General features: G+C 37.1%; 1 protein-coding gene across 5 annotated transcripts in view; it reads left to right on the forward strand.

Moving 5' to 3' along the window:
* col8a2 (collagen, type VIII, alpha 2) overlaps positions 1–12331 on the forward strand; it is a 173707-nt gene that overhangs the window by 75787 nt on the left and 85589 nt on the right. Inside the window, exon 1 of one of the 5 annotated variants that reach the window (XM_072548336.1) lies at positions 3443–3463. The exons of the other annotated variants lie outside the window; for them this stretch is intronic. The gene's annotated coding sequence lies outside the window, so the exon portion shown is untranslated. Of the gene's footprint in view, positions 1–3442; positions 3464–12331 lie in introns of those variants that run through there. 5 annotated transcript variants of the gene reach the window in all.

The following is a 12331-nucleotide window of genomic DNA, read 5'->3' on the forward strand; positions in this document are numbered from 1 at the left end:
GTAAATGAATTATGTTTCTGCTCAGTTGCTTCTTGAAGCAAAATGTGAAGTTTGAAATATTACTTTACAACTTATTAATGCATTTTAAAAAATCTATTCTTTGCACTAGTATCTATTATCAACTACTGTTATCGGTTTTACCGACCTTCCAAAGAGTTGCATCTGCTTTATGTTAACATCATCTCAGGTTGGTGTTTATGATAACTGCTTCAGTTTCTTGACAGTGTTTCATGTAAATTATGGTACAGTTCAATGGTGGTAAGTCTCCAATCATGTTTTACAGTATATTCAATCATGTGAGTTCCTCTGTACTTTGGTTAGTGCAATTATGAATTTATTTTTGTTGCTATAAAATATAAGATAATAAATCATTCTATTACTGCTTTACAATTCAATGGTGTTAGTTCTTCAGAACTGTGCAGTACAGATCAGTGTTCTGCAGTCCATCTGCCATTATACAGTGCAGTGAAATGAATTTTTCACTTCAATTTATTTTACAATATAATGATATGTTTCTATTATAGGATGAGGGTGTCAACTGGCTAAGCCAGAATTTATTGCCCATCCTAATTACCCTTGAGAAGTGGTGGTGCATCTGGTGATTGCATCAAAAACTGCAAAAATGGCAGGCTGCCAGTTTTGATATTCTCTCACCTACTATATTTCGGGGTGAGAAGGAAAATGATGGCTTGGGCACCCCTTATATTTCACATGCCACTCCCCTCCTCATCAGCCCCATAGGAAATACACCCAACCGGGTAATGTAGAATCCATCCCATGAATTCTAACAGTCGAGGAACATGATGCGAAAGGATGTTGATGCAAGATGATGATGGTGATGCTGTTAGTTTGATAGATGTATCAAGATTAACATGGTAGAAATGGCTAAACCAAGTCTGGTTTAAAGTTTAAGCACTTAAATTTCAATAAGTTTTGTACTCCTTTATAAAATAGTAGAATAGCTCTGTTATAACAACCAGGTTACCACAGGCTTCAGTGACATTTTATCTCAAAAATACATTTCTCTTTGGCTGAACAAGAACCCTTGTGCTTCCTGTCTATTTGTTGCGCCTTTTACAGGTTATTTAATCAATGTGGTCTAGTTAAGTCATTGGGGATCAGTATGACTAATCTAGTGCCAAAAAAAGTTACTTGTTGATTTTGTACAAGTTTTACCAATTTACTTCATTAACACAGTACACAAAACATTGGTGCTGTCAAGGAAACAGAAGCAAAGGTTACTGCTCAAAAAGCCACAAAGATAAATATCTGAAATTGGAGTTATAATAAGTCTTTAAGATCTTCAGGAGATGGAGGTTATTTCTTGGCTATTTAGTTGTTATAACACAAGACCCACACTCACAGTCTCAACTCAGGCATTAGAAGTGCACCCATTTTAAGCTCCCATAAGCACTGAACATTTACAGAACATGTCACATGTAGACCAGACCAGATAAGAATGGCAGAAGAATGGTCTTTCCTTAAAGAACCTGGTGAGGTTTTAGGACAATTGACAGTGATTACAATAATTAGTGATTGTCCTGTTAATGATTAAAAAAAAGTCTTGTGTGAAAATTCTTTGAACCTGAAGTAGACAATTGTGTAAAATCAGCTATCTGGTGTTTCAGTCAAATTTCTCCGGTTATAAAGATTCCATGAATAATGGAGCTTGCTTTCCACTGCAATATAAGCGAACGACATATGACTGAATCAACTAAGAAAGATTTATTCAGCCTAATCCCATTTTTAACTCTTGTTCCATTGGGTTCTGATTATGGCATTTGGATTGTATATTAAGTACTTTTTAAATGCAATATTTGTTGCCTCTATCCATCTTTTCAAGTAAGGAACTATATGTGGCTATTATTCCAAGTTATCACATTACATTGTGATTAGATATAGTGTTAAGTTAGGCCACCTTAAATACAAAATGATAAATATAATTTAAATACCATCAAAAGCATTATAGATTCTGGAGATCTGAAATAGTTTTGACTCTAATATGGCTCTTCTTCGTAATTCAGGTCCAGAGTGTCATCTGGACTTGAAATAGTAGCTGTTTTTCTCTTCATAGAGGATGCTAGTCCTGCTGAGTTTCTCCAGGACTTCCTTCCTTTTCCTAATACCATTATTTAGACATTCAGAAACGTGTGGGGGTAGTTTCTCAGCTGAGGAGGAAGTATATATGCTGAGTTATTCAGAGAATTACAAAAGGAGAGAAAATTATGACAGCCTGGGAAAGCAAAATAAAAGCTGAGACCAAGAAGTGGAATGTTTTTGTGGTAATAAAATATTGATCTAAATATAGTTACTTTAATATATTGTGATAATGATGGCCATTCAGACTTAATTTGATTAAATGAATTTTACCTCCAGCATCTCGAACCTCCAATTTATAAGCTATGGTTATCAGCAGTGCATATTACCTATTAACCAGTAACTTTCTTAAATGGAGTTAAGAGACTTCGATATAAATTCTATAAAAGAAACCTGGTCAAGTTGAGATAATGCTTAAGCTGAATTCATATAGATCTAGACTGCACTGAAATGACCAACATCTAATTTCTTTGCTGATATTGTAATAAATCTTCCTATTGAATCCTCTGTCTGAAGGAGGCTCCTTGCCAAACTACAACAAACTTCTGTGATGTTTTTACTATAATTAGGGTTGAGGAGACAGTCCTGGAGCTCACCTTACCTGGATCAGAGTTTGACCTCGAGTTGTTGGCATTAATCTAAACCACACACGAGCCAACTGAGCCAACTAGCACTTCCATAGTAACAATTACTGGATTTCATAAAAAGTAATTTGTTATGTGAAGTGCTTCACATGACAAGCACTGTATAACTATAGCCTTTTATTTCCCAGTATTTCTTGTCCTGACTCAAGTTGCTGATCATTCACTGAACGTATTCTACTAATTTCTTTCATTTTGATTTTTCTTTCCCAACATGCTTGCCTGTGTCTTTTAGGGAATTGAATCAAATTGTCCATTTTGCTATTGAATTATATATGAGCAATTTGAGAAAACCATTAGTGTACAATGAAGTTCTTTAGTACAATGAAAATCTCTCACAATAGTTTAATATACTAAACTAAAGCTTGCAGTAATGTTTGGTGTAACATTTACAATGCTGTTTATCACTAACATTCTACATCCATTTCCAATTAAAGAATTAAAATATTTAATAGGGATTTTAATATCATTGTCTTCAGCATGGTTCCCAGTAGCTGGCAGGAAGATTTTGTTTTAAAATACGTATCCTTTAATTAGATTTAGAAGTAAGTATCATTTGCAAGAAGATGGCTTTCTTACAACGATATGTTCTTTATTAAGAGTAAACAAAATTATAGTCAACTGTGAAGCTTAATTCATAAATGGAATCGAAAAATGCATTTCATTTTAGAGCCAAGAATACTGCTCAGACAGCATTTGAAGGAGAATAGCAGAACAAATTTTGGGTAAGTATTGAGAGATTATCCTTTTACTTTGATTAGCTGAAATGAAATGTTGCAGATTACGTGATATAAATGTGAACAATTGTTTCACAGGGACAAGGTTACTTTCAGGCTAAAAATATTTTGTGAACAACTAGGTATATTTGGAATGAAACATTTGCTTTTGTTCCTTAATTAAGATTTTATTCATCACATTTCATGTCTCTTTAAACATGTTGTTCTTTTGAAGGTTATATATTATCCTCCTTGGTGTTATTTCAAGAATGTGTCCCAATCAGTGACCCATCAATGACCATTGTTTGAGTATGAATCACACTTACAGACACCTCCGGTGCATTACAGTTTGGATAAATTTTATGTCCGAAAAATGATTAGCATATTATCAGAACAGACCAAAAATGTCGAGATCTGATATTCCAAATAGCTTGGGCCATAATTCAAAGCATTAAACATGCAAAAAAAAATTACACCTTCTTTAACATTTAAGCATTTCTCTGACATTTTCAGCAATCACAATATAAAATTCAAATTATTCTTAATTTTCAATAGGCTGTTCAATGGCTGTGGATGTATTTGCATCTGTAACCTATTCTAATTATGATGTAGTTTGACCATAAGACCATAAGACATAGGAGTGGAAGTAAGGCTATTTGGGCCATCGAGTCCACTCCACCATTCAATCATGGCTGATGGGCATTTCAACTCCACTTACCCGCATTCTCCCCGTAGCCCTTAATTCCTTGTGACATCAAGAATTTATCAATCTCTGCCTTGAAGACATTTAGCATCCTGGCCTCCACTGCACTCTGCGGCAATGAATTCCCCAGGCCCACCACTCTCTGGATGAAGAAATGTCTCCGCATTTCTGATCTGAATTTACCCCCTCTAATTCTCAGGCTGTGTCCATGGGTCCTAGCCTCCTCGCCTAACTGAAACAATTTCCTAGCATCCACCCTCTCCAAGCCATGTATTATCTTGTAAGTTTCTATTAGATCTCCCCTTAATCTTCTAAACTCCAATGAATACAATCCCAGGATCCTCAGCCGTTCCTCGTATGTTAGACCTACCATTCCAGGGATCATCCATGTGAATCTTCACTGGACATGCTCCAGTGCCAGTATGTCCTTCCTGAGGTGTGGGGACCAAAACTGGACATAGTACTCCAAATGGGGCCTAACCAGAGCTTTATAAAGTCTCAGTAGCACAACGGTACTTTTATATTCCAACCGTCTTGAGGTAAATGACAACATTGCATTCGCTTTCTTAATCACGGACTCATCCTGCATGTTTACCTTTAGAGAATCCTCAGCTAGCACTCCCAGATCCCTTTGTACTTTGGTTTTATGAATTTTCTCACCGTTTAGAAAGTAGTCCATGCTTGTATTCTTTTTTCCAAAGTGCAAGACCTTGCATTTGCTCACATTGAATTCCATCAGCCATTTCCTGGACCACTCTCCCAAACTGTCTAGATCCTTCTGTTTGTATTCTGTAATACTGAGCATTGCATTTTATTAGATTATGGCACACAATGTCCTTGAAGTTAATAAAATTCAAGAAGAGTTGAAATATTACACATAAATTATAAGACAAATTACATTATGATTTTTAAAAACCTGAAAAGCAAATCTTTACTTAATTGTATGGAGATTGCATTTTACTGCTGATCAATTTCATGTGCTGGAATTCTTAATCAAGCTGGGTAGGTTTGGAAAATTAACCTTTTGCTTCCAAAGTTAATTGTTCAACAAGGCAATAGAATAATTTTCAATTATAACGGAGAGTAATCTGTCTGAAAACGTGAGGGAGATGTCAAAACCCAACTTCATGGCCAGGCCTCAGTTGAATATGATCAGTCAGCTTCCACATGTTGTGTAATGATTCACAGTCAGTATATCTTTAAGAGACATAGTCATGATATCAACATTGTATCATGACACATGACTTGAATATGTATATATATACATTGTAACTGGGAACACATGAAGTGTAACATGCTATTGAAAACTCATTGCTATACTGTTACATATTAACTTAATATTAGTCTTGACATTGATGTGCATCTGAACGTAATATTTATCTGTAATTATAGACGTAAAAAATATCTATTGAATTCTTCAATGTCAAGACAGCTATGTCCAGCTTTTTGTGTTAAGGGAAAAAATATATAAGTATTGAAGTAATCGGTAAAAATTGAAGGCAAAATCTCAATCACTGCATTCAATGAGTAGCTAAAACATAAAACAGCCCTTCATGCCTGATCTGTTGCAATCCCTCAGTCTCCACAGCCTCTCCATGTCCCATCCATTGCAACTCTTCCAAATAATGGCCTGTACCTCTCCCAATAAGTTTTCATACTTTACATGCTGACCTATGGAAAGTAAGTAAAATTACAGGAATGGGCCTGTTGGCATGCTCCATAATTGATCCAGAGCAATTACTACAACCTTAGAATATGCCAGTCACCTGATTTCTAGACCAGCAATAGTATAAGACAAAAGGAAACCACAGAAAAGCAATAGAAAAGAGCTTCCAATACTTTAAAAGACATTGAATATATTTAAATATGTATTTCCCCAAAATTGATAAATACCAGGATCTTAGTGCTAAAACTGTACTAAATAAAGAAAAATATAAAGTTGAGAGCCGGTTTATTTAGAACAGTGAATGTGGAATTTCCCCAGTAACAAATGTTTGCTTTCTGCAGCAGTTTACAGAAAACAATGTCCTCTTGACCCTGCTGATGCTAATATCTGTGGCCAAGTGATTTTGCTCTTTGGCACGATGAAGGAAATGCAGAATTGGGATTAAGGTTTAGTAACATTTATACAGAAGGCAAATAAGACAAATAAGAACTTGAATTGCTGTAAAGACATTAGCAACTATTAAATAAGTAGCCAAAAACTATTTTTATTGAGGTTCTCCCAGACATCCTTTCATTCCTAACTAAATGAAAACTTTGTCTTACATTCAACTATGTAAATGTTTTTTAAAAAATGAGACTTCGAAACAGACTGAGGCCGCATCAGTGCTTGGCAAAGCACAATAAATATGTTCAGTTAGTTCTGCAGTCTCCTGGCAAGCACTTGGATTCAAGAGGGTTGGATTCACTGGTAAGTGAAAATTGTAGCTCAGATCTGCTGGGAGTCATTGCTGCCCAGTTCAATGTGGTTAACCTCACAGAAGCAGGGTCAGTTGTGGGAGTTTTATGCTTTATGTAATTTGACATTTGCACATTAGTTTCAATTAAAAGTCTATCATATTTAAGTAGGTACAGATTTGGTAGATAATAAGAAATTTTAACACTTAAAATATCAGTGTTTGCAATTTGTTGGGTAGGTTCTCTAATTAGTTTATTTTTTAATGACAAAATAATATTTCTATTAACTTTCAATTAAACTTTATTTTTTATTTTAGTTTAATATTATTTTATCTGCTTGTAGTAAACATATACTGTGTAATATAGCTTTAATTACATGTAATTTAGATTACACTCTACAATATGAAAGCTTTAATTATTTGTTTCAATTTCTTTCTGTTGAGAAGAAGGATGCATTGACATTTAGTTAAACTGAATTAAAAGCCAAAGAAGTTGTAAATATTAACAAAAAACTGAAAGATGACACTTTCTTGAGATGGTTTTTAAGTGAGATATAAACTATTTCTTCAGACAAATGTAAAGGACCCCATGGCACAATGTTGAAGAAAACCAAGGGAGTTTGCTTTTGTCTTGGTTCATATTCATCACTCATCCGACATCCTTAAAAAAGATTGACTGACCATTATTTTGTTGCTGTTTTGAGGGACCCTTGTGTCCAACAAATGGCTTCCTCATTTCTCTGTGCTGTGACAGTAACTATCCTTCAAAGGTATTCCTTGGGTTATTCACATCTCATGCAAAACTTTGTACAAAATTCAAATTTAGCTCTTTCATTCTTTCCTCCTGAAATATCTTACTGGCTTTCGACAAATTTAAAATGCACAATCAAAAAATGATAGATTACAAGATGTGGTAACAATATATTCACTCTGCATTGCTCAGCAGTGTTGTGTATTTATAATAAATACAATAATTAGTAATTAATATTTAATTCAAGGTAGTGTGAATCTCCTGTTTCAGCTGTGGATGGATGTCCTCCATCAGAGACAGCAACATTCTGCTGTTTTCTCTGTCAGCTTGCTGTCTTCAAGCAGCCACCACCTACTGCACATAGCTACATAATGACGCAAAACAACGGATTAGTTGCAAGTTAGTTTGTGTGCTTCTTGAACTGCACCTGGAAGAGTGTATCTCCCATGCAATGCCTACTGATTTTTGAATATCTTATACTGGATGCGTATAAAGTTTGGACTGTCTTTAGAGCCGTGTCCTCCAGCTGAATTGAAGTCTTGAACTGTGCCTTGGAGTTTAGATATACAGCTGGCTCAAGCTATAACATTTTACAGAACAAGAGAAGTCAGTTCGGACTACAATGTCAATGCTTACTCTTTATGAGAGCATTCAAGAATATACCACAGTAGTTTGATCTCTCTTTATGGCCATCTTTCTTTACTCCAAATATTCAAACATGTGAAAGATCATATTTACATTACACCTTTCACATCCCCAGGAAATCACACAGCAACTCACAGCCAATAAAGTATCTTTGAAGTCGTGCATGAAAAACAAGAAGATGAATGATAATCAATCTGTTCTAATGATGTTGATGCAGGGTAAATGTTACCTAGGACACCAATTATTCAACTTTCCCTTAAAGATGACAATTCTTGGCTTCATGAGTTCTTGCTATTTATAACACAGTTATCCATGCAAAGAAACTTCTCTTAGGCTATTAATTACAAACTACATCTGAGCTCTTTTCTAATGCTTCCTTAGCATTCATGTAAGAAAATATCCTCTTTATCTTTTGTAGTAAACTGAGTAATCCCTTTTGTGTTTCTTTCTGATCAACTATGAATATAATTTGACTTACTATATCTTACTTTTCAGCCTGCTTCTCTATGTTTCATTGACTGATATTGAACATCTATATAATCTTATGTTGTCCCTGAACATTGAGGGTTGAGGGCTTTTTCTCTGATTTCTTGCCCATTGAGGCCAGTCAATTAAACTGCCTGCTGTCCTTCACTTGACCTTACACAGTATGTGAAGTGTATTGAACGTGAATGGTAACAGAATGATATGATTTATTACTAGGAGAATTAAATGCAAGAGTAAGGAGGTTATACTTAAGTTAAATAGGACATCATTGAGACCACAACTGGAATACCATATTGTATAGTGTATTGTTTTCTTTATTTAAGGAAGGATGTAAATACATTGGAAGCAATTCAGAGAAGGCTTACTAGAACAATACTGGGAATGGACAGGTTCTATTATGATAAAGTATATGAATTGGAAAAATTTGGAGGGATATGGGTCAGGAGCAGGCAAGTGACACTAGTTTAGTTTGGGATTATTTTGGGCATGGAATGGTTGAACTGAAGGGTCTATTTCTGTGCTGTGTGACTTTATGACTATGGCTATGAAAGATTGGACAGGCAAAGTTTGTATTCGCTGGAGTTTAGATGTGTATGAGGCAATAGAAAGTTTAAAGGAGCACTTTAATTTTTAAACCAAAGTCAACTACAACTACCCACAAGTTGGAAAGCATCAATCCAAAACTCATTGGTCCCAATTAGTTATAAGATACAATTATGTTGTCATATAGTTAAGAAATTCTGTCAAAAATATTGAAACTAGCACAAAATAAATGATACTGAATAAGATCAATGGTTTTCAACCTATCCATGTTTGGAGGCGAATTCATAGCATTCATTTGAATGGGCACCTATCTCTTGTGTTCGGTCTTCAGAGTCCCTTCATGTGCGTCCAAGCACTAAACCCCAGGCTTCAATAACCCTGACTCATCACTACCTCCATTGCATGATCAAAGGGAGCTTAAATTCTCATTGGCATCAACAGGTTATGGTCAATCACATGCTAAGTTTCTGATTGATTTCTTTAAGCGTAATAGAGACATCACTTCTGACTGCATTTACGTTCATTCTTTGACATGCCAATAATTTATGCAAAATCATCTATTTTGCAATAGTTTGTCCGACTTAGTTAGCCAACTACATTGATCTTTGCCAAGATAAGATGCATCAGTAAACAATTAATACATCTGCTTACTGCAGGTAGCATAGCCACCTAGTGGTTAACTATCATCACAAATATTCTAAAAGTTACATCTAAATGTTCTCCATAATCTATCAATATCCTTTAACTATAAGTACCACATATCCTCCACAATAAATGTTGACATGTAAAACAAATCAGAGCTAAAATAACCAAACAAATACATATAGCCCTATTTTCATAGACTCTCTGCTGTGCTAAAACATGCCATTTGGTCCACCAAGTCCACACCGACCCTCCATAGAGTAACCCACCCAGACTCATTTCCCTACCCTACATTTACCCCTGACTAATGCACCTAACCTACACCTCCCTGAATACTATGGGCAATTTAGCATGGTCAATTCACCTGACCTGCACATATTTGGATTGTGGGAGGAAACCTGAGTATCCGGAAGAAACATACACAGACACGGGCAAAATGTGCAAACTCCACAAAGACAGTCATTCAAGGGTGGAGTCGAATCCGGGTCCCTGGTGCCATGAGGCAGCAGTGCTAATCACTGAGCCACTGTGGCGTCCCTCACTGTAAGTAATTTTAAAACATAGCTGTACCTTCGATTAAAGTCTAAATCCATTGCAAAAGCATGTTCACATTTGTCAGCCTAAGTTTATATTAATTGAGCAATAAAAATCTATATCATACATTTAACCAGGGTCAAATTAGCTTCTTCCTTGCAAAAACAATTTAACAACTAACCATGACTATACAGAATACAATTTCATTTCTAACCTGCTTAATCAAATCAAAATGATCAATTATTGAAAATAACTCAACCCAACAGCAACTTGATTTGAACATATAAAAGCCTGAGGGGACTTGATATAATGGATGCAGAGAGGTTGTTTCCTCTTATGGGAGAATTTAGAACTAGTGGATGCCTTTTAAAAATAAAAAGTCACCCATTTAAAAGAGAGATAAGACTTTTTTTTGCTCTTACAGAAAGCTGTAACCCTTTGAAATTATTTTCCTCAAAAGGCACTAGAAACTGAAATTTTCATAATTTTCTAAGCCAAAGGTAGATAGCCTCTTGGAAAACAGGAGGTGAGAGGTTGTCAGGTGTAGGTAGAGTTAAGGTCACAACCAGATCAGCCACAATTTTCTTGAATGGTAGAGCAGACTTATTGGGCTGATTGCTGACTCCTGCTCCTAACTCATATGTCCATGTGTTAATGAACTTAGTTCCTCCCTACATTTTATCTGTGAAAATTCACTGAAAGCAATTGAAACAAGATAATACTGTCCTATTGTTGAAAATCATTAACAATACTCATTACCAATCTGGGGTTAATCTTTTCAGCTCCTCAGTTCGAGCTGCAAGTTGGACTTTAATGAGTTCACTTTAACTCATTTTAAAACAGCATGTTTGTTAAATTATACCTCAATGATAATGAGGTTATAGATTTTTATTGCTCAATTAATGTAAACTTAGGCTGACAAATGTGAACATGTTTTTGCAATGGATTCAGACTTTAATCGAAGGTACAGCAAAGAAAAGTCCAAAAATCCTGAAAATAAACAAAAACAAAATAAACGATCAGATAATTTACTTGTCTGTTTATCTTCGAGGAGAAAGCGAGGACTGCAGATGCTGGGGATCAGAGCTGAAAATGTGTTGCTGGAAAAGCGCAGCAGGTCAGGCAGCATCCAGGGAACAGGAGAATCGACATTTCGGGCATAAGCCCTTCTTCAGGAATGAGGAAAGTGTGTCCAGCAGGCTAAGATAAAAGGTAGGGAGGAGGTACTTGGGGGAGGGGCGTTGGGAATGCGATAGGTGGAGGGAGGTCAAGGTGAGGGTGATAGGCAGGAGTGGGGTGGGGGCGGAGAGGTCAGGAAGAAGATTGCAGGTTAGGAAGGTGGTGCTGAGTTCGAGGGATTTGACTGAGACAAGGTGCGGGGAGTGGAAGTGAGGAAACTGGAGAAATCTGAGTTCGTCCCTTGTGGTTGGAGGGTTCCCAGGCGGAAGATGAGGCGCTCTTCCTCCAACCGTCGCGTTGCCATGGTCTGGCGATGGAGGACTCCAAGGACCCGCATATCCTTGGTGGAGTGGGAGGAGGAGTTGAAGTGTTGAGCCATGGGGTGGTTGGGTTGGTTCCTCAGAGAAGGCAAGACTGTGGCCTTTGTCATCTTACGCGTTTTCCCACACCTCCGCCCTTACTTCCCTCCAAGGCCCCAAGGGACACTTCCATATCCGCCACAAATTCACCTGCACCTCCACACACATCATCTATTGCATCCGCTGCACCCGATGTGGCCGCCTACTTGCGGAACGTTTCAGAGAACACCTCTGGGACACCCGGACCAACCAACCCAACCACCCCATAGCCCAACACTTCAACTCCCCCTCCCACTCTACCAAGGGAATGCAGGTCCTTGAACTCCTCCATCACCAGACCATGGCAACACGACAGTTGGAGGAAGAGCGCCTCATCTTCCGTCTAGGAACCCTCCAATCACAAGGGATGAACTCAGATTTCTTCAGTTTCCTCATTTCCCTTCCCCGCACCTTGTCTCAGTCAAATCCTTTGAACTCAGCACCACCTTCCTAACCTGCAATCTTCTTCCTGACCTCTCCACCCCCACCCCACTCCGGCCTATCACCCTCACCTTGACCTCCCTCCACCTATCGCATTCCCAACGCCCCTCCCCCAAGTCCCTCCTCCCTACCTTTTATCTTAGCCTGCTGGACACA

Source organism: Chiloscyllium punctatum, chromosome 27 (genome assembly GCF_047496795.1).
Source record: "Chiloscyllium punctatum isolate Juve2018m chromosome 27, sChiPun1.3, whole genome shotgun sequence".
NCBI classification, from domain to species: domain Eukaryota; kingdom Metazoa; phylum Chordata; class Chondrichthyes; order Orectolobiformes; family Hemiscylliidae; genus Chiloscyllium; species Chiloscyllium punctatum.